General features: G+C 46.2%; 13 non-coding genes and 3 pseudogenes across 13 annotated transcripts; all 16 read left to right on the top strand.

The window, feature by feature from the left end:
* Positions 1 to 220: 220 nt before the first annotated feature.
* On the top strand, positions 221 to 414 carry LOC141185702 (U2 spliceosomal RNA). The gene has a single exon (XR_012260336.1). It is a non-coding gene; the product is annotated as a U2 spliceosomal RNA (small nuclear RNA).
* A 1,114-nt stretch (positions 415 to 1,528) lies between these two features.
* Positions 1,529 to 1,599, top strand: LOC141186314 (U2 spliceosomal RNA; annotated as a pseudogene).
* Positions 1,600 to 2,659: 1,060 nt separating this feature from the next.
* LOC141185686 (U2 spliceosomal RNA) lies at positions 2,660 to 2,852 on the top strand. The gene has a single exon (XR_012260321.1). It is a non-coding gene; the product is annotated as a U2 spliceosomal RNA (small nuclear RNA).
* A 1,120-nt stretch (positions 2,853 to 3,972) lies between these two features.
* On the top strand, positions 3,973 to 4,064 carry LOC141186292 (U2 spliceosomal RNA; annotated as a pseudogene).
* A 794-nt stretch (positions 4,065 to 4,858) lies between these two features.
* On the top strand, positions 4,859 to 5,043 carry LOC141185965 (U2 spliceosomal RNA). Its single transcript, XR_012260541.1, has one exon. It is a non-coding gene; the product is annotated as a U2 spliceosomal RNA (small nuclear RNA).
* Positions 5,044 to 6,162: 1,119 nt separating this feature from the next.
* LOC141188824 (U2 spliceosomal RNA) lies at positions 6,163 to 6,353 on the top strand. Its single transcript, XR_012262904.1, has one exon. It is a non-coding gene; the product is annotated as a U2 spliceosomal RNA (small nuclear RNA).
* Positions 6,354 to 7,466: 1,113 nt separating this feature from the next.
* LOC141188823 (U2 spliceosomal RNA) lies at positions 7,467 to 7,657 on the top strand. Its single transcript, XR_012262903.1, has one exon. It is a non-coding gene; the product is annotated as a U2 spliceosomal RNA (small nuclear RNA).
* A 1,121-nt stretch (positions 7,658 to 8,778) lies between these two features.
* LOC141188822 (U2 spliceosomal RNA) lies at positions 8,779 to 8,969 on the top strand. The gene has a single exon (XR_012262902.1). It is a non-coding gene; the product is annotated as a U2 spliceosomal RNA (small nuclear RNA).
* A 1,121-nt stretch (positions 8,970 to 10,090) lies between these two features.
* LOC141186165 (U2 spliceosomal RNA) lies at positions 10,091 to 10,182 on the top strand (annotated as a pseudogene).
* Positions 10,183 to 10,977: 795 nt separating this feature from the next.
* Positions 10,978 to 11,166, top strand: LOC141185998 (U2 spliceosomal RNA). The gene has a single exon (XR_012260565.1). It is a non-coding gene; the product is annotated as a U2 spliceosomal RNA (small nuclear RNA).
* Positions 11,167 to 12,287: 1,121 nt separating this feature from the next.
* LOC141188821 (U2 spliceosomal RNA) lies at positions 12,288 to 12,478 on the top strand. The gene has a single exon (XR_012262901.1). It is a non-coding gene; the product is annotated as a U2 spliceosomal RNA (small nuclear RNA).
* Positions 12,479 to 13,600: 1,122 nt separating this feature from the next.
* On the top strand, positions 13,601 to 13,792 carry LOC141185232 (U2 spliceosomal RNA). The gene has a single exon (XR_012259914.1). It is a non-coding gene; the product is annotated as a U2 spliceosomal RNA (small nuclear RNA).
* A 1,120-nt stretch (positions 13,793 to 14,912) lies between these two features.
* Positions 14,913 to 15,103, top strand: LOC141188820 (U2 spliceosomal RNA). Its single transcript, XR_012262900.1, has one exon. It is a non-coding gene; the product is annotated as a U2 spliceosomal RNA (small nuclear RNA).
* A 1,119-nt stretch (positions 15,104 to 16,222) lies between these two features.
* Positions 16,223 to 16,413, top strand: LOC141188819 (U2 spliceosomal RNA). The gene has a single exon (XR_012262899.1). It is a non-coding gene; the product is annotated as a U2 spliceosomal RNA (small nuclear RNA).
* Positions 16,414 to 17,534: 1,121 nt separating this feature from the next.
* Positions 17,535 to 17,725, top strand: LOC141188817 (U2 spliceosomal RNA). The gene has a single exon (XR_012262897.1). It is a non-coding gene; the product is annotated as a U2 spliceosomal RNA (small nuclear RNA).
* A 1,119-nt stretch (positions 17,726 to 18,844) lies between these two features.
* Positions 18,845 to 19,035, top strand: LOC141188816 (U2 spliceosomal RNA). Its single transcript, XR_012262896.1, has one exon. It is a non-coding gene; the product is annotated as a U2 spliceosomal RNA (small nuclear RNA).
* The last annotated feature ends 1,517 nt before the right edge of the window (positions 19,036 to 20,552 follow it).

The following is a 20,552-nucleotide window of genomic DNA, read 5'->3' as shown; positions in this document are numbered from 1 at the left end:
GCCTGTGATTTTCCCCTTCCCATCCCCTTTTTCCAAATCCCCATCCCTTATCACGGTTCGTCGTACTGTATTGATTGACATGCTTTTTCTTTCAGATTGAGTGTTTTGTGTAGCATAGGGGTGTGATGTGTCTAGTTAGTGCGTCGTATCCTCATGCTATGTAAATATGATGTAGAATTCTGTGTGTACTGGGCTGCGGCACTGTACACTGTCTGTTAACTTATTTTTTGTGCTAATAAAAGATATATTCAATCAAAAAAATCTGTTCTTATCAGTTTAATATCTGATACGTCCCCTATCTGGGGACCATATATTAAATGGATTTTTAGAACAGGGAGATGGAAAAAGAGCTTGCTCTGTCCACTCCACGCATTGACCTGGTATTGCAGTATCTCCAGGACCGGTGCACCCCTTCTTTAATGCAGTTTCTAAAATCAGAAAGAATTGAATTCAATGCTTTTTGTTCATTTTGCTTGTTTGTCGGATTTTGGGATGGACTCTTTGGCTTTGCTTTTCTTCTCCTCATTGGATTTTTCATGTTAAAAGTTGCAGAAGCCAGATGACAAGCTCATTTTGGTTCAACTTCAGCAACTGTGCATTGCATTGCCATGTAATGTAATGTAATGCAATGCTATCTATCTAGCTCTCCCTCTATACTTCCTTTTGGATAAACAGACATATTAGGCAAGCATTTTGGAGCTTTCACCTAAATAACTACAGGTGGTGAGATAAGCTGCACAATATAATTGACCTTTCAGTATTGTTGCACACACACCATCTATTTAGCAAATGCCCTTGTTATCAACAGCAGCCTTTTAAACTCACCTGAGCTAACAGGTATGTGAGCTGGTTACTCTGCTGCGCTTAAAATTTCTTTTTTGGTTTGCTACAATGCCTTTTCTGAAACGTTGTCTCCCTCTGCTGGAACACTGACTTCTTTCATTTAATGCCTGCAGACTATAAAAGAGAAACCAACCCAAAAAGTTTGGTTGATTAGTCTGTGGCATTCTTTTAAACTGTTGCTTATGGCGGTCTCTGTGAGCTTCTCAGTGACATTCAGCCATCCAGGTATCCCGCCTGCAGTAGACGGAATGTGGCAATGGAACGCTGGCTGCGCGTGTCATAATAGGCTCTGAGCCTTTATATACCTGCGCACAGCAGCAGCCACCTTCAGTCTGCTGCTGGACAGCCAGCAGCAGCAGGAGAGGTAATTAATCAGCAACCCTCCTGCTAAGGGTAGACAGCTGCTCGTTCCACCCCCCCCCCCCGCCTTAATTGGTTCTCCTCCCTTCCAACGGTGTTGAGGCGTGTGGGAACAGCCGGGGGTTGAGGGTACTGTGCTAAAAGAGGTGGAGTTATGCAGATCTAAAACGCGTGGATTGCAGCAGCAGCAAGCCGAAAAGTGCAGGCATGTGAGGGATCTAGAGGTTGACAGCATGTCTTCTTAACGGGAGTCCAGGTGGCCATCTCCACAAATGGACTTTTCAGAATCCTTGGGTGGCACCGTAGTCGGAAACCAATTCTGGTTATCGCTTCTCGGCCTTTTGGCTAAGATCAAGTGTAGTATCGGGAAGGGCGTTCCAGATATCCCCACCCTCCTGCGATCCTTTTTTGTGTGTGATTGTGTCCGCCGGACTTTGCAAGTCAAGAATGGCTCCGCGGGCAGGTCCATGTCTCGCTTCTTCCTGCTTCCTTTTTGGAGGCGACTCGGCTGGGACAAGTGGGACAGCTCCTTCCCCTACAACTGGACGACGCCATGGTTCTACGGAGACGTCGTTCGATTTGTGGGGGAACATCAACTGGAGGGACTCAAGCCCGACTTGTGGAAGCCCAAAACTATCCACAAGCTCATCAGAGCCAAGGATGACGTGGAGAACATCACAGGACTTCACCAGGACACGCTGGAGACTGTGTGGACAAATGTGTCGTCTGACAGGCTGACCAACGGGCACAAGGACTTGTCGTGGATGGCGATTCAGGGCGGACTGCCCGTCCGGTCATTCATGCATGCCCGGAACCTGTGCAAGACCAGGTACTGCCCAAGGTGCCCCTTCGTGGAGGAAACATCTTTGCACACTTTTTGGGACTGCGGATTTACACAGCGCCTGTTGACTGCCCTTGAGGACGACCTGAGGAACTCTGTCCCCAGGGCGAGCCTATCGCACCATTCTGTGCTTTACGGACTCTTCCCTGGGGTTCATACCGTCGGAGCCATCCAGGAGGCTTGGCGCCTTATGAACTGCTTCAAGGATGCCGTTTGGGTCGCCAGGAACCGGCTCATCTTGAGGAGGGAGAGGATGTCCATCCAGGACTGCCGCAGGCTGATCCACAGCCTGCTCAGAGACTATTCCATCGTGGACGGTCCGGAGGACGAGGATGAGGACTAAACCCCTCCTCCCCCTCTCCCCTTATGTGTCTTGTCTTTCAATAAACCTTCGGGCCTGTGATTTTCCCCTCCCCATCCCCTTTTTCCCAATCCCCATCCCTTATCACGGTTCGTCGTACTGTATTGATTGACATGCTTTTTCTTTCAGATTGAGTGTTTTGTGTAGCATAGGGGTGTGATGTGTCTAGTTAGTGCGTCGTATCCTCATGCTATGTAAATATGATGTAGAATTCTGTGTGTACTGGGCTGCGGCACTGTACACTGTCTGTTAACTTATTTTTTGTGCTAATAAAAGATATATTCAATCAAAAAATCTGTTCTTATCAGTTTAATATCTGATACGTCCCCTATCTGGGGACCATATATTAAATGGATTTTTAGAACAGGGAGATGGAAAAAGAGCTTGCTCTGTCCACTCCACGCATTGACCTGGTATTGCAGTATCTCCAGGACCGGTGCACCCCTTCTTTAATGCAGTTTCTAAAATCAGAAAGAATTGAATTCAATGCTTTTTGTTCATTTTGCTTGTTTGTCGGATTTTGGGATGGACTCTTTGGCTTTGCTTTTCTTCTCCTCATTGGATTTTTCATGTTAAAAGTTGCAGAAGCCAGATGACAAGCTCATTTTGGTTCAACTTCAGCAACTGTGCATTGCATTGCCATGTAATGTAATGTAATGCAATGCTATCTATCTAGCTCTCCCTCTATACTTCCTTTTGGATAAACAGACATATTAGGCAAGCATTTTGGAGCTTTCACCTAAATAACTACAGGTGGTGAGATAAGCTGCACAATATAATTGACCTTTCAGTATATTGTTGCACACACACCATCTATTTAGCAAATGCCCTTGTTATCAACAGCAGCCTTTTAAACTCACCTGAGCTAACAGGTATGTGAGCTGGTTACTCTGCTGCGCTTAAAATTTATTTTTTGGTTTGCTACAATGCCTTTTCTGAAACGTTGTCTCCCTCTGCTGGAACACTGACTTCTTTCATTTAATGCCTGCAGACTATAAAAGAGAAACCAACCCAAAAAGTTTGGTTGATTAGTCTGTGGCATTCTTTTAAACTGTTGCTTATGGCGGTCTCTGTGAGCTTCTCAGTGACATTCAGCCATCCAGGTATCCCGCCTGCAGTAGACGGAATGTGGCAATGGAACGCTGGCTGCGCGTGTCATAATAGGCTCTGAGCGTTTATATACCTGCGCACAGCAGCAGCCACCTTCAGTCTGCTGCTGGACAGCCAGCAGCAGCAGCAGCAGGAGAGGTAATTAATCAGCAACCCTCCTGCTAAGGGTAGACAGCTGCTCGTTCCACCCCCCCCCCGCCTTAATTGGTTCTCCTCCCTTCCAACGGTGTTGAGGCGTGTGGGAACAGCCGGGGGTTGAGGGTACTGTGCTAAAAGAGGTGGAGTTATGCAGATCTAAAACGCGTGGATTGCAGCAGCAGCAAGCCGAAAAGTGCAGGCATGTGAGGGATCTAGAGGTTGACAGCATGTCTTCTTAACGGGAGTCCAGGTGGCCATCTCCACAAATGGACTTTTCAGAATCCTTGGGTGGCACCGTAGTCGGAAACCAATTCTGGTTATCGCTTCTCGGCCTTTTGGCTAAGATCAAGTGTAGTATCTTTCGAAAAGGCGGTTTTGGATGTTGGCCGCCCTAGTAGATTGATACATTATGCACACTGGGGTTTAGGCGCTTGTTAGTACGCCAGGTGGCTAATATATTCATCTGGTGGAAAGCATGGCCCCCCAGGATCGACGCCATTGGGCCGGGGAAGATCGAAAGCCCGAAGTGTGAAGTGCCCCAGGAGTGGTGACCCTGGGGTGCCTTAACTCACTGGGATTGGGAACCCCACTTGAGTTTATGGCACATTTGCACAAGCACTTCAAATTTTCTTTCTTCGCACACACCCTTATTCCGGGCCTTCTGTCCTTAGGATGGGGAATTTTTCAATTCCCGGTCGAAGGTCCGGGCAGTATTATACTGTGAAACCTTCACTATTTATTTAATTTCTTTGTCACTGTGTGTCCACTTATTCACGTGTGTCACGTCCTACTAGGATTTTGTCGGGATGCGGTTCCCTTACGGGTTCCTCTCTTGGCAGGTCTAGGGGGGGAGTGTGTGGCCATCAGGTTCCGCTCCCCCCTGAACCCCCCTGGCTCTCCTCTTTCGGGAGGAGAGCGTTGTTGGCTCCCCTCTTCCGGGAGGGGAGCACAGTTTTTGGCTCCCAGTGCCTTGCTCGGGTGAGAACTCGGGCAGGTGCTGGGGGTAAGATTGGGTCGCCTCTGGCTTCGGCTGGAGGTGGCTTTTTGTCCCTGTTCCTCGCTGTGGCCTTTTAGCTCGGAGGGACGGGGAATGGTTTGGGGGACCCTTCTCCTTTTGGAGAGGGTTTCAAGAAGACCAGCATCCTAGTGCACTTTTTTTGTGGCACTTGTCACTTTTTTAAGCGCACTCGGGTTTTGTACACGAATTCGGGCTTTCAAAAAAAAAAAAAAAAAAAAATCTGTTCTTATCAGTTTAATATCTGATACGTCCCCTATCTGGGGACCATATATTAAATGGATTTTTAGAACAGGGAGATGGAAAAAGAGCTTGCTCTGTCCACTCCACGCATTGACCTGGTATTGCAGTATCTCCAGGACCGGTGCACCCCTTCTTTAATGCAGTTTCTAAAATCAGAAAGAATTGAATTCAATGCTTTTTGTTCATTTTGCTTGTTTGTCGGATTTTGGGATGGACTCTTTGGCTTTGCTTTTCTTCTCCTCATTGGATTTTTCATGTTAAAAGTTGCAGAAGCCAGATGACAAGCTCATTTTGGTTCAACTTCAGCAACTGTGCATTGCATTGCCATGTAATGTAATGTAATGCAATGCTATCTATCTAGCTCTCCCTCTATACTTCCTTTTGGATAAACAGACATATTAGGCAAGCATTTTGGAGCTTTCACCTAAATAACTACAGGTGGTGAGATAAGCTGCACAATATAATTGACCTTTCAGTATATTGTTGCACACACACCATCTATTTAGCAAATGCCCTTGTTATCAACAGCAGCCTTTTAAACTCACCTGAGCTAACAGGTATGTGAGCTGGTTACTCTGCTGCGCTTAAAATTTATTTTTTGGTTTGCTACAATGCCTTTTCTGAAACGTTGTCTCCCTCTGCTGGAACACTGACTTCTTTCATTTAATGCCTGCAGACTATAAAAGAGAAACCAACCCAAAAAGTTTGGTTGATTAGTCTGTGGCATTCTTTTAAACTGTTGCTTATGGCGGTCTCTGTGAGCTTCTCAGTGACATTCAGCCATCCAGGTATCCCGCCTGCAGTAGACGGAATGTGGCAATGGAACGCTGGCTGCGCGTGTCATAATAGGCTCTGAGCCTTTATATACCTGCGCACAGCAGCAGCCACCTTCAGTCTGCTGCTGGACAGCCAGCAGCAGCAGCAGCAGGAGAGGTAATTAATCAGCAACCCTCCTGCTAAGGGTAGACAGCTGCTCGTTCCACCCCCCCCCGCCTTAATTGGTTCTCCTCCCTTCCAACGGTGTTGAGGCGGGTGGGAACAGCCGGGGGTTGAGGGTACTGTGCTAAAAGAGGTGGAGTTATGCAGATCTAAAACGCGTGGATTGCAGCAGCAGCAAGCCGAAAAGTGCAGGCATGTGAGGGATCTAGAGGTTGACAGCATGTCTTCTTAACGGGAGTCCAGGTGGCCATCTCCACAAATGGACTTTTCAGAATCCTTGGGTGGCACCGTAGTCGGAAACCAATTCTGGTTATCGCTTCTCGGCCTTTTGGCTAAGATCAAGTGTAGTATCTGTTCTTATCAGTTTAATATCTGATACGTCCCCTATCTGGGGACCATATATTAAATGGATTTTTAGAACAGGGAGATGGAAAAAGAGCTTGCTCTGTCCACTCCACGCATTGACCTGGTATTGCAGTATCTCCAGGACCGGTGCACCCCTTCTTTAATGCAGTTTCTAAAATCAGAAAGAATTGAATTCAATGCTTTTTGTTCATTTTGCTTGTTTGTCGGATTTTGGGATGGACTCTTTGGCTTTGCTTTTCTTCTCCTCATTGGATTTTTCATGTTAAAAGTTGCAGAAGCCAGATGACAAGCTCATTTTGGTTCAACTTCAGCAACTGTGCATTGCATTGCCATGTAATGTAATGTAATGCAATGCTATCTATCTAGCTCTCCCTCTATACTTCCTTTTGGATAAACAGACATATTAGGCAAGCATTTTGGAGCTTTCACCTAAATAACTACAGGTGGTGAGATAAGCTGCACAATATAATTGACCTTTCAGTATATTGTTGCACACACACCATCTATTTAGCAAATGCCCTTGTTATCAACAGCAGCCTTTTAAACTCACCTGAGCTAACAGGTATGTGAGCTGGTTACTCTGCTGCGCTTAAAATTTATTTTTTGGTTTGCTACAATGCCTTTTCTGAAACGTTGTCTCCCTCTGCTGGAACACTGACTTCTTTCATTTAATGCCTGCAGACTATAAAAGAGAAACCAACCCAAAAAGTTTGGTTGATTAGTCTGTGGCATTCTTTTAAACTGTTGCTTATGGCGGTCTCTGTGAGCTTCTCAGTGACATTCAGCCATCCAGGTATCCCGCCTGCAGTAGACGGAATGTGGCAATGGAACGCTGGCTGCGCGTGTCATAATAGGCTCTGAGCCTTTATATACCTGCGCACAGCAGCAGCCACCTTCAGTCTGCTGCTGGACAGCCAGCAGCAGCAGGAGAGGTAATTAATCAGCAACCCTCCTGCTAAGGGTAGACAGCTGCTCGTTCCACCCCCCCCCGCCTTAATTGGTTCTCCTCCCTTCCAACGGTGTTGAGGCGGGTGGGAACAGCCGGGGGTTGAGGGTACTGTGCTAAAAGAGGTGGAGTTATGCAGATCTAAAACGCGTGGATTGCAGCAGCAGCAAGCCGAAAAGTGCAGGCATGTGAGGGATCTAGAGGTTGACAGCATGTCTTCTTAACGGGAGTCCAGGTGGCCATCTCCACAAATGGACTTTTCAGAATCCTTGGGTGGCACCGTAGTCGGAAACCAATTCTGGTTATCGCTTCTCGGCCTTTTGGCTAAGATCAAGTGTAGTATCTGTTCTTATCAGTTTAATATCTGATACGTCCCCTATCTGGGGACCATATATTAAATGGATTTTTAGAACAGGGAGATGGAAAAAGAGCTTGCTCTGTCCACTCCACGCATTGACCTGGTATTGCAGTATCTCCAGGACCGGTGCACCCCTTCTTTAATGCAGTTTCTAAAATCAGAAAGAATTGAATTCAATGCTTTTTGTTCATTTTGCTTGTTTGTCGGATTTTGGGATGGACTCTTTGGCTTTGCTTTTCTTCTCCTCATTGGATTTTTCATGTTAAAAGTTGCAGAAGCCAGATGACAAGCTCATTTTGGTTCAACTTCAGCAACTGTGCATTGCATTGCCATGTAATGTAATGTAATGCAATGCTATCTATCTAGCTCTCCCTCTATACTTCCTTTTGGATAAACAGACATATTAGGCAAGCATATTGGAGCTTTCACCTAAATAACTACAGGTGGTGAGATAAGCTGCACAATATAATTGACCTTTCAGTATATTGTTGCACACACACCATCTATTTAGCAAATGCCCTTGTTATCAACAGCAGCCTTTTAAACTCACCTGAGCTAACAGGTATGTGAGCTGGTTGCTCTGCTGCGCTTAAAATTTCTTTTTTGGTTTGCTACAATGCCTTTTCTGAAACGTTGTCTCCCTCTGCTGGAACACTGACTTCTTTCATTTAATGCCTGCAGACTATAAAAGAGAAACCAACCCAAAAAGTTTGGTTGATTAGTCTGTGGCATTCTTTTAAACTGTTGCTTATGGCGGTCTCTGTGAGCTTCTCAGTGACATTCAGCCATCCAGGTATCCCGCCTGCAGTAGACGGAATGTGGCAATGGAACGCTGGCTGCGCGTGTCATAATAGGCTCTGAGCCTTTATATACCTGCGCACAGCAGCAGCCACCTTCAGTCTGCTGCTGGACAGCCAGCAGCAGCAGCAGCAGGAGAGGTAATTAATCAGCAACCCTCCTGCTAAGGGTAGACAGCTGCTCGTTCCACCCCCCCCCCCGCCTTAATTGGTTCTCCTCCCTTCCAACGGTGTTGAGGCGGGTGGGAACAGCCGGGGGTTGAGGGTACTGTGCTAAAAGAGGTGGAGTTATGCAGATCTAAAACGCGTGGATTGCAGCAGCAGCAAGCCGAAAAGTGCAGGCATGTGAGGGATCTAGAGGTTGACAGCATGTCTTCTTAACGGGAGTCCAGGTGGCCATCTCCACAAATGGACTTTTCAGAATCCTTGGGTGGCACCGTAGTCGGAAACCAATTCTGGTTATCGCTTCTCGGCCTTTTGGCTAAGATCAAGTGTAGTATCTGTTCTTATCAGTTTAATATCTGATACGTCCCCTATCTGGGGACCATATATTAAATGGATTTTTAGAACAGGGAGATGGAAAAAGAGCTTGCTCTGTCCACTCCACGCATTGACCTGGTATTGCAGTATCTCCAGGACCGGTGCACCCCTTCTTTAATGCAGTTTCTAAAATCAGAAAGAATTGAATTCAATGCTTTTTGTTCATTTTGCTTGTTTGTCGGATTTTGGGATGGACTCTTTGGCTTTGCTTTTCTTCTCCTCATTGGATTTTTCATGTTAAAAGTTGCAGAAGCCAGATGACAAGCTCATTTTGGTTCAACTTCAGCAACTGTGCATTGCATTGCCATGTAATGTAATGTAATGCAATGCTATCTATCTAGCTCTCCCTCTATACTTCCTTTTGGATAAACAGACATATTAGGCAAGCATTTTGGAGCTTTCACCTAAATAACTACAGGTGGTGAGATAAGCTGCACAATATAATTGACCTTTCAGTATATTGTTGCACACACACCATCTATTTAGCAAATGCCCTTGTTATCAACAGCAGCCTTTTAAACTCACCTGAGCTAACAGGTATGTGAGCTGGTTACTCTGCTGCGCTTAAAATTTCTTTTTTGGTTTGCTACAATGCCTTTTCTGAAACGTTGTATCCCTCTGCTGGAACACTGACTTCTTTCATTTAATGCCTGCAGACTATAAAAGAGAAACCAACCCAAAAAGTTTGGTTGATTAGTCTGTGGCATTCTTTTAAACTGTTGCTTATGGCGGTCTCTGTGAGCTTCTCAGTGACATTCAGCCATCCAGGTATCCCGCCTGCAGTAGACGGAATGTGGCAATGGAACGCTGGCTGCGCGTGTCATAATAGGCTATGAGCCTTTATATACCTGCGCACAGCAGCAGCCACCTTCAGTCTGCTGCTGGACAGCCAGCAGCAGCAGCAGCAGGAGAGGTAATTAATCAGCAACCCTCCTGCTACGGGTAGACAGCTGCTCGTTCCACCCCCCCCCCTGCCTTAATTGGCTCTCCTCCCTTCCAACGGTGTTGAGGTGGGTGGGAACAGCCGGGGGTTGAGGGTACTGTGCTAAAAGAGGTGGAGTTATGCAGATCTAAAACGCGTGGATTGCAGCAGCAGCAAGCCGAAAAGTGCAGGCATGTGAGGGATCTAGAGGTTGACAGCATGTCTTCTTAACGGGAGTCCAGGTGGCCATCTCCACAAATGGACTTTTCAGAATCCTTGGGTGGCACCGTAGTCGGAAACCAATTCTGGTTATCGCTTCTCGGCCTTTTGGCTAAGATCAAGTGTAGTATCTTTCGAAAAGGCTGTTTTGGATGTTGGCCGCCCTAGTAGATTGATACATTATGCACACTGGGGTTTAGGCGCTTGTTAGTACGCCAGGTGGCTAATATAGTCATCTGGTGGAAAGCATGGCCCCCCAGGATCGACGCCATTGGGCCGGGGAAGATCGAAAGCCCGAAGTGTGAAGTGCCCCAGGAGTGGTGACCCTGGGGTGCCTTAACTCACTGGGATTGGGAACCCCACTTGAGTTTATGGCACATTTGCACAAGCACTTCAAATTTTCTTTCTTCGCACACACCCTTATTCCGGGCCTTCTGGCCTTAGGATGGGGAATTTTTCAATTCCCGGTCGAAGGTCCGGGCAGTATTATACTGTGAAACCTTCACTATTTATTTAATTTCTTTGTCACTGTGTGTCCACTTATTCACGTGTGTCACGTCCTACTAGGATTTTGTCGGGATGCGGTTCCCTTACGGGTTCCTCTCTTGGCAGGTCTAGGGGGGGAGTGTGTGGCCATCAGGTTCCGCTCCCCCCTGAACCCCCCTGGCTCTCCTCTTTCGGGAGGAGAGCGTTGTTGGCTCCCCTCCTCCGGGAGGGGAGCACAGTCTTTGGCTCCCAGTGCCTTGCTCGGGTGAGAACTCGGGCAGGTGCTGGGGGTAAGATTGGGTCGCCTCTGGCTTCGGCTGGAGGTGGCTTTTTGTCCCTGTTCCTCGCTGTGGCCTTTTGGCTCGGAGGGACGGGGAATGGTTTGGGGGACCCTTCTCCTTTTGGAGAGGGTTTCAAGAAGACCAGCATCCTAGTGCACTTTTTTTTGTGGCACTTGTCACTTTTTTAAGCGCACTCGGGTTTTGTACACGAATTCGGGCTTTCGATAAAAAAAAATCAAAAAAAAAAATCTCTTCTTATCAGTTTAATATCTGATACGTCCCCTATCTGGGGACCATATATTAAATGGATTTTTAGAACAGGGAGATGGAAAAAGAGCTTGCTCTGTCCACTCCACGCATTGACCTGGTATTGCAGTATCTCCAGGACCGGTGCACCCCTTCTTTAATGCAGTTTCTAAAATCAGAAAGAATTGAATTCAATGCTTTTTGTTCATTTTGCTTGTTTGTCGGATTTTGGGATGGACTCTTTGGCTTTGCTTTTCTTCTCCTCATTGGATTTTTCATGTTAAAAGTTGCAGAAGCCAGATGACAAGCTCATTTTGGTTCAACTTCAGCAACTGTGCATTGCATTGCCATGTAATGTAATGTAATGCAATGCTATCTATCTAGCTCTCCCTCTATACTTCCTTTTGGATAAACAGACATATTAGGCAAGCATTTTGGAGCTTTCACCTAAATAACTACAGGTGGTGAGATAAGCTGCACAATATAATTGACCTTTCAGTATATTGTTGCACACACACCATCTATTTAGCAAATGCCCTTGTTATCAACAGCAGCCTTTTAAACTCACCTGAGCTAACAGGTATGTGAGCTGGTTACTCTGCTGCGCTTAAAATTTCTTTTTTGGTTTGCTACAATGCCTTTTCTGAAACGTTGTCTCCCTCTGCTGGAACACTGACTTCTTTCATTTAATGCCTGCAGACTATAAAAGAGAAACCAACCCAAAAAGTTTGGTTGATTAGTCTGTGGCATTCTTTTAAACTGTTGCTTATGGCGGTCTCTGTGAGCTTCTCAGTGACATTCAGCCATCCAGGTATCCCGCCTGCAGTAGACGGAATGTGGCAATGGAACGCTGGCTGCGCGTGTCATAATAGGCTCTGAGCCTTTATATACCTGCGCACAGCAGCAGCCACCTTCAGTCTGCTGCTGGACAGCCAGCAGCAGCAGCAGCAGGAGAGGTAATTAATCAGCAACCCTCCTGCTAAGGGTAGACAGCTGCTCGTTCCACCCCCCCCCCCGCCTTAATTGGTTCTCCTCCCTTCCAACGGTGTTGAGGCGGGTGGGAACAGCCGGGGGTTGAGGGTACTGTGCTAAAAGAGGTGGAGTTATGCAGATCTAAAACGCGTGGATTGCAGCAGCAGCAAGCCGAAAAGTGCAGGCATGTGAGGGATCTAGAGGTTGACAGCATGTCTTCTTAACGGGAGTCCAGGTGGCCATCTCCACAAATGGACTTTTCAGAATCCTTGGGTGGCACCGTAGTCGGAAACCAATTCTGGTTATCGCTTCTCGGCCTTTTGGCTAAGATCAAGTGTAGTATCTGTTCTTATCAGTTTAATATCTGATACGTCCCCTATCTGGGGACCATATATTAAATGGATTTTTAGAACAGGGAGATGGAAAAAGAGCTTGCTCTGTCCACTCCACGCATTGACCTGGTATTGCAGTATCTCCAGGACCGGTGCACCCCTTCTTTAATGCAGTTTCTAAAATCAGAAAGAATTGAATTCAATGCTTTTTGTTCATTTTGCTTGTTTGTCGGATTTTGGGATGGACTCTTTGGCTTTGCTTTTCTTCTCCTCATTGGATTTTTCATGTTAAAAGTTGCAGAAGCCAGATGACAAGCTCATTTTGGTTCAACTTCAGCAACTGTGCATTGCATTGCCATGTAATGTAATGTAATGCAATGCTATCTATCTAGCTCTCCCTCTATACTTCCTTTTGGATAAACAGACATATTAGGCAAGCATTTTGGAGCTTTCACCTAAATAACTACAGGTGGTGAGATAAGCTGCACAATATAATTGACCTTTCAGTATATTGTTGCACACACACCATCTATTTAGCAAATGCCCTTGTTATCAACAGCAGCCTTTTAAACTCACCTGAGCTAACAGGTATGTGAGCTGGTTACTCTGCTGCGCTTAAAATTTCTTTTTTGGTTTGCTACAATGCCTTTTCTGAAACGTTGTCTCCCTCTGCTGGAACACTGACTTCTTTCATTTAATGCCTGCAGACTATAAAAGAGAAACCAACCCAAAAAGTTTGGTTGATTAGTCTGTGGCATTCTTTTAAACTGTTGCTTATGGCGGTCTCTGTGAGCTTCTCAGTGACATTCAGCCATCCAGGTATCCCGCCTGCAGTAGACGGAATGTGGCAATGGAACGCTGGCTGCGCGTGTCATAATAGGCTCTGAGCCTTTATATACCTGCGCACAGCAGCAGCCACCTTCAGTCTGCTGCTGGACAGCCAGCAGCAGCAGCAGCAGGAGAGGTAATTAATCAGCAACCCTCCTGCTAAGGGTAGACAGCTGCTCGTTCCACCCCCCCCCCCCGCCTTAATTGGTTCTCCTCCCTTCCAACGGTGTTGAGGCGGGTGGGAACAGCCGGGGGTTGAGGGTACTGTGCTAAAAGAGGTGGAGTTATGCAGATCTAAAACGCGTGGATTGCAGCAGCAGCAAGCCGAAAAGTGCAGGCATGTGAGGGATCTAGAGGTTGACAGCATGTCTTCTTAACGGGAGTCCAGGTGGCCATCTCCACAAATGGACTTTTCAGAATCCTTGGGTGGCACCGTAGTCGGAAACCAATTCTGGTTATCGCTTCTCGGCCTTTTGGCTAAGATCAAGTGTAGTATCTGTTCTTATCAGTTTAATATCTGATACGTCCCCTATCTGGGGACCATATATTAAAATGGATTTTTAGAACAGGGAGATGGAAAAAGAGCTTGCTCTGTCCACTCCACACATTGACCTGGTATTGCAGTATCTCCAGGACCGGTGCACCCCTTCTTTAATGCAGTTTCTAAAATCAGAAAGAATTGAATTCAATGCTTTTTGTTCATTTTGCTTGTTTGTCGGATTTTGGGATGGACTCTTTGGCTTTGCTTTTCTTCTCCTCATTGGATTTTTCATGTTAAAAGTTGCAGAAGCCAGATGACAAGCTCATTTTGGTTCAACTTCAGCAACTGTGCATTGCATTGCCATGTAATGTAATGTAATGCAATGCTATCTATCTAGCTCTCCCTCTATACTTCCTTTTGGATAAACAGACATATTAGGCAAGCATTTTGGAGCTTTCACCTAAATAACTACAGGTGGTGAGATAAGCTGCACAATATAATTGACCTTTCAGTATATTGTTGCACACACACCATCTATTTAGCAAATGCCCTTGTTATCAACAGCAGCCTTTTAAACTCACCTGAGCTAACAGGTATGTGAGCTGGTTACTCTGCTGCGCTTAAAATTTCTTTTTTGGTTTGCTACAATGCCTTTTCTGAAACGTTGTCTCCCTCTGCTGGAACACTGACTTCTTTCATTTAATGCCTGCAGACTATAAAAGAGAAACCAACCCAAAAAGTTTGGTTGATTAGTCTGTGGCATTCTTTTAAACTGTTGCTTATGGCGGTCTCTGTGAGCTTCTCAGTGACATTCAGCCATCCAGGTATCCCGCCTGCAGTAGACGGAATGTGGCAATGGAACGCTGGCTGCGCGTGTCATAATAGGCTCTGAGCCTTTATATACCTGCGCACAGCAGCAGCCACCTTCAGTCTGCTGCTGGACAGCCAGCAGCAGCAGCAGCAGGAGAGGTAATTAATCAGCAACCCTCCTGCTAAGGGTAGACAGCTGCTCGTTCCACCCCCCCCCCGCCTTAATTGGTTCTCCTCCCTTCCAACGGTGTTGAGGCGGGTGGGAACAGCCGGGGGTTGAGGGTACTGTGCTAAAAGAGGTGGAGTTATGCAGATCTAAAACGCGTGGATTGCAGCAGCAGCAAGCCGAAAAGTGCAGGCATGTGAGGGATCTAGAGGTTGACAGCATGTCTTCTTAACGGGAGTCCAGGTGGCCATCTCCACAAATGGACTTTTCAGAATCCTTGGGTGGCACCGTAGTCGGAAACCAATTCTGGTTATCGCTTCTCGGCCTTTTGGCTAAGATCAAGTGTAGTATCTGTTCTTATCAGTTTAATATCTGATACGTCCCCTATCTGGGGACCATATATTAAATGGATTTTTAGAACAGGGAGATGGAAAAAGAGCTTGCTCTGTCCACTCCACGCATTGACCTGGTATTGCAGTATCTCCAGGACCGGTGCACCCCTTCTTTAATGCAGTTTCTAAAATCAGAAAGAATTGAATTCAATGCTTTTTGTTCATTTTGCTTGTTTGTCGGATTTTGGGATGGACTCTTTGGCTTTGCTTTTCTTCTCCTCATTGGATTTTTCATGTTAAAAGTTGCAGAAGCCAGATGACAAGCTCATTTTGGTTCAACTTCAGCAACTGTGCATTGCATTGCCATGTAATGTAATGTAATGCAATGCTATCTATCTAGCTCTCCCTCTATACTTCCTTTTGGATAAACAGACATATTAGGCAAGCATTTTGGAGCTTTCACCTAAATAACTACAGGTGGTGAGATAAGCTGCACAATATAATTGACCTTTCAGTATATTGTTGCACACACACCATCTATTTAGCAAATGCCCTTGTTATCAACAGCAGCCTTTTAAACTCACCTGAGCTAACAGGTATGTGAGCTGGTTACTCTGCTGCGCTTAAAATTTCTTTTTTGGTTTGCTACAATGCCTTTTCTGAAACGTTGTCTCCCTCTGCTGGAACACTGACTTCTTTCATTTAATGCCTGCAGACTATAAAAGAGAAACCAACCCAAAAAGTTTGGTTGATTAGTCTGTGGCATTCTTTTAAACTGTTGCTTATGGCGGTCTCTGTGAGCTTCTCAGTGACATTCAGCCATCCAGGTATCCCGCCTGCAGTAGACGGAATGTGGCAATGGAACGCTGGCTGCGCGTGTCATAATAGGCTCTGAGCCTTTATATACCTGCGCACAGCAGCAGCCACCTTCAGTCTGCTACTGGACAGCCAGCAGCAGCAGCAGCAGGAGAGGTAATTAATCAGCAACCCTCCTGCTAAGGGTAGACAGCTGCTCGTTCCACCCCCCCCCGCCTTAATTGGTTCTCCTCCCTTCCAACGGTGTTGAGGCGGGTGGGAACAGCCGGGGGTTAAGGGTACTGTGCTAAAAGAGGTGGAGTTATGCAGATCTAAAACGCGTGGATTGCAGCAGCAGCAAGCCGAAAAGTGCAGGCATGTGAGGGATCTAGAGGTTGACAGCATGTCTTCTTAACGGGAGTCCAGGTGGCCATCTCCACAAATGGACTTTTCAGAATCCTTGGGTGGCACCGTAGTCGGAAACCAATTCTGGTTATCGCTTCTCGGCCTTTTGGCTAAGATCAAGTGTAGTATCTGTTCTTATCAGTTTAATATCTGATACGTCCCCTATCTGGGGACCATATATTAAATGGATTTTTAGAACAGGGAGATGGAAAAAGAGCTTGCTCTGTCCACTCCACGCATTGACCTGGTATTGCAGTATCTCCAGGACCGGTGCACCCCTTCTTTAATGCAGTTTCTAAAATCAGAAAGAATTGAATTCAATGCTTTTTGTTCATTTTGCTTGTTTGTCGGATTTTGGGATGGACTCTTTGGCTTTGCTTTTCTTCTCCTCATTGGATTTTTCATGTTAAAAGTTGCAGAAGCCAGATGACAAGCTCATTTTGGTTCAACTTCAGCAACTGTGCATTGCATTGCCATGTAATGTAATGTAATGCAATGCTATCTATCTAGCTCTCCCTCTATACTTCCTTTTGGATAAACAGACATATTAGGCAAGCATTTTGGAGCTTTCACCTAAATAACTACAGGTGGTGAGATAAGCTGCACAATATAATTGACCTTTCAGTATATTGTTGCACACACACCATCTATTTAGCAAATGCCCTTGTTATCAACAGCAGCCTTTTAAACTCACCTGAGCTAACAGGTATGTGAGCTGGTTACTCTGCTGCGCTTAAAATTTCTTTTTTGGTTTGCTACAATGCCTTTTCTGAAACATTGTCTCCCTCTGCTGGAACACTGACTTCTTTCATTTAATGCCTGCAGACTATAAAAGAGAAACCAACCCAAAAAGTTTGGTTGATTAGTCTGTGGCATTCTTTTAAACTGTTGCTTATGGCGGTCTCTGTGAGCTTCTCAGTGACATTCAGCCATCCAGGTATCCCGCCTGCAGTAGACGGAATGTGGCAATGGAACGCTGGCTGCGTGTGTCATAATAGGCTCTGAGTCTTTATATACCTGCGCACAGCAGCAGCCACCTTCAGTCTGCTGCTGGACAGCCAGCAGCAGCAGCAGCAGGAGAGGTAATTAATCAGCAACCCTCCTGCTAAGGGTAGACAGCTGCTCGTTCCCCCCCCCCCCCCGCCTTAATTGGTTCTCCTCCCTTCCAACGGTGTTGAGGCGGGTGGGAACAGCCGGGGGTTGAGGGTACTGTGCTAAAAGAGGTGGAGTTATGCAGATCTAAAACGCGTGGATTGCAGCAGCAGCAAGCCGAAAAGTGCAGGCATGTGAGGGATCTAGAGGTTGACAGCATGTCTTCTTAACGGGAGTCCAGGTGGCCATCTCCACAAATGGACTTTTCAGAATCCTTGGGTGGCACCGTAGTCGGAAACCAATTCTGGTTATCGCTTCTCGGCCTTTTGGCTAAGATCAAGTGTAGTATCTGTTCTTATCAGTTTAATATCTGATACGTCCCCTATCTGGGGACCATATATTAAATGGATTTTTAGAACAGGGAGATGGAAAAAGAGCTTGCTCTGTCCACTCCACGCATTGACCTGGTATTGCAGTATCTCCAGGACCGGTGCACCCCTTCTTTAATGCAGTTTCTAAAATCAGAAAGAATTGAATTCAATGCTTTTTGTTCATTTTGCTTGTTTGTCGGATTTTGGGATGGACTCTTTGGCTTTGCTTTTCTTCTCCTCATTGGATTTTTCATGTTAAAAGTTGCAGAAGCCAGATGACAAGCTCATTTTGGTTCAACTTCAGCAACTGTGCATTGCATTGCCATGTAATGTAATGTAATGCAATGCTATCTATCTAGCTCTCCCTCTATACTTCCTTTTGGATAAACAGACATATTAGGCAAGCATTTTGGAGCTTTCACCTAAATAACTACAGGTGGTGAGATAAGCTGCACAATATAATTGACCTTTCAGTATATTGTTGCACACACACCATCTATTTAGCAAATGCCCTTGTTATCAACAGCAGCCTTTTAAACTCACCTGAGCTAACAGGTATGTGAGCTGGTTACTCTGCTGCGCTTAAAATTTCTTTTTTGGTTTGCTACAATGCCTTTTCTGAAACGTTGTCTCCCTCTGCTGGAACACTGACTTCTTTCATTTAATGCCTGCAGACTATAAAAGAGAAACCAACCCAAAAAGTTTGGTTGATTAGTCTGTGGCATTCTTTTAAACTGTTGCTTATGGCGGTCTCTGTGAGCTTCTCAGTGACATTCAGCCATCCAGGTATCCCGCCTGCAGTAGACGGAATGTGGCAATGGAACGCTGGCTGCGCGTGTCATAATAGGCTCTGAGCCTTTATATACCTGCGCACAGCAGCAGCCACCTTCAGTCTGCTGCTGGACAGCCAGCAGCAGCAGCAGCAGGAGAGGTAATTAATCAGCAACCCTCCTGCTAAGGGTAGACAGCTGCTCGTTCCACCCCCCCCCGCCTTAATTGGTTCTCCTCCCTTCCAACGGTGTTGAGGCGGGTGGGAACAGCCGGGGGTTAAGGGTACTGTGCTAAAAGAGGTGGAGTTATGCAGATCTAAAACGCGTGGATTGCAGCAGCAGCAAGCCGAAAAGTGCAGGCATGTGAGGGATCTAGAGGTTGACAGCATGTCTTCTTAACGGGAGTCCAGGTGGCCATCTCCACAAATGGACTTTTCAGAATCCTTGGGTGGCACCGTAGTCGGAAACCAATTCTGGTTATCGCTTCTCGGCCTTTTGGCTAAGATCAAGTGTAGTATCTGTTCTTATCAGTTTAATATCTGATACGTCCCCTATCTGGGGACCATATATTAAATGGATTTTTAGAACAGGGAGATGGAAAAAGAGCTTGCTCTGTCCACTCCACGCATTGACCTGGTATTGCAGTATCTCCAGGACCGGTGCACCCCTTCTTTAATGCAGTTTCTAAAATCAGAAAGAATTGAATTCAATGCTTTTTGTTCATTTTGCTTGTTTGTCGGATTTTGGGATGGACTCTTTGGCTTTGCTTTTCTTCTCCTCATTGGATTTTTCATGTTAAAAGTTGCAGAAGCCAGATGACAAGCTCATTTTGGTTCAACTTCAGCAACTGTGCATTGCATTGCCATGTAATGTAATGTAATGCAATGCTATCTATCTAGCTCTCCCTCTATACTTCCTTTTGGATAAACAGACATATTAGGCAAGCATTTTGGAGCTTTCACCTAAATAACTACAGGTGGTGAGATAAGCTGCACAATATAATTGACCTTTCAGTATATTGTTGCACACACACCATCTATTTAGCAAATGCCCTTGTTATCAACAGCAGCCTTTTAAACTCACCTGAGCTAACAGGTATGTGAGCTGGTTACTCTGCTGCGCTTAAAATTTCTTTTTTGGTTTGCTACAATGCCTTTTCTGAAACGTTGTCTCCCTCTGCTGGAACACTGACTTCTTTCATTTAATGCCTGCAGACTATAAAAGAGAAACCAACCCAAAAAGTTTGGTTGATTAGTCTGTGGCATTCTTTTAAACTGTTGCTTATGGCGGTCTCTGTGAGCTTCTCAGTGACATTCAGCCATCCAGGTATCCCGCCTGCAGTAGACGGAATGTGGCAATGGAACGCTGGCTGCGCGTGTCATAATAGGCTCTGAGCCTTTATATACCTGCGCACAGCAGCAGCCACCTTCAGTCTGCTGCTGGACAGCCAGCAGCAGCAGCAGCAGGAGAGGTAATTAATCAGCAACCCTCCTGCTAAGGGTAGACAGCTGCTCGTTCCACCCCCCCCCGCCTTAATTGGTTCTCCTCCCTTCCAACGGTGTTGAGGCGGGTGGGAACAGCCGGGGGTTGAGGGTACTGTGCTAAAAGAGGTGGAGTTATGCAGATCTAAAACGCGTGGATTGCAGCAGCAGCAAGCCGAAAAGTGCAGGCATGTGAGGGATCTAGAGGTTGACAGCATGTCTTCTTAACGGGAGTCCAGGTGGCCATCTCCACAAATGGACTTTTCAGAATCCTTGGGTGGCACCGTAGTCGGAAACCAATTCTGGTTATCGCTTCTCGGCCTTTTGGCACGATCTATCAGGTTTACCTGTGTGGTCTTGCCTGTGAGGTGCTCTTGGTACCCTTTCTCTCGGCCTGGGGGGATCGTTCCTCTTCGGAGGGACTTAACCCCCCTGCTGCTATTGGGAGGAAGGATTAGTCCGGGAGCAACGGGAAGGGATCCCGTGAAGGCTTGCGCCTTTCAGAGAGAAGAGTCGGTACGTTCCTGAGTGAAGGATGCCGGCAATGCTCACATATTCATCGGGTGATGCCCGGATGCGGAACACCGTGAGGATTGAAGTTGGAGCAGCATCGAGGATGGAGAAGAATTTGGACTACATCTGCCATAGGATTCTTCTTGGAGTTCTGGAGTTTCGGCGGGAAGACATATTCTGCTTCCAGGACAAC

The sequence above is a fragment of the Phyllobates terribilis genome, unplaced genomic scaffold, assembly GCF_046119375.1.
Source record: "Phyllobates terribilis strain yellow unplaced genomic scaffold, ASM4611937v1 Scaffold_40__1_contigs__length_11209783, whole genome shotgun sequence".
Lineage (NCBI taxonomy): Eukaryota > Metazoa > Chordata > Amphibia > Anura > Dendrobatidae > Phyllobates > Phyllobates terribilis.
The sequence above is the reverse complement of the archived record's forward strand: the minus strand, read 5'-3'. Positions and strand labels throughout refer to the sequence as shown.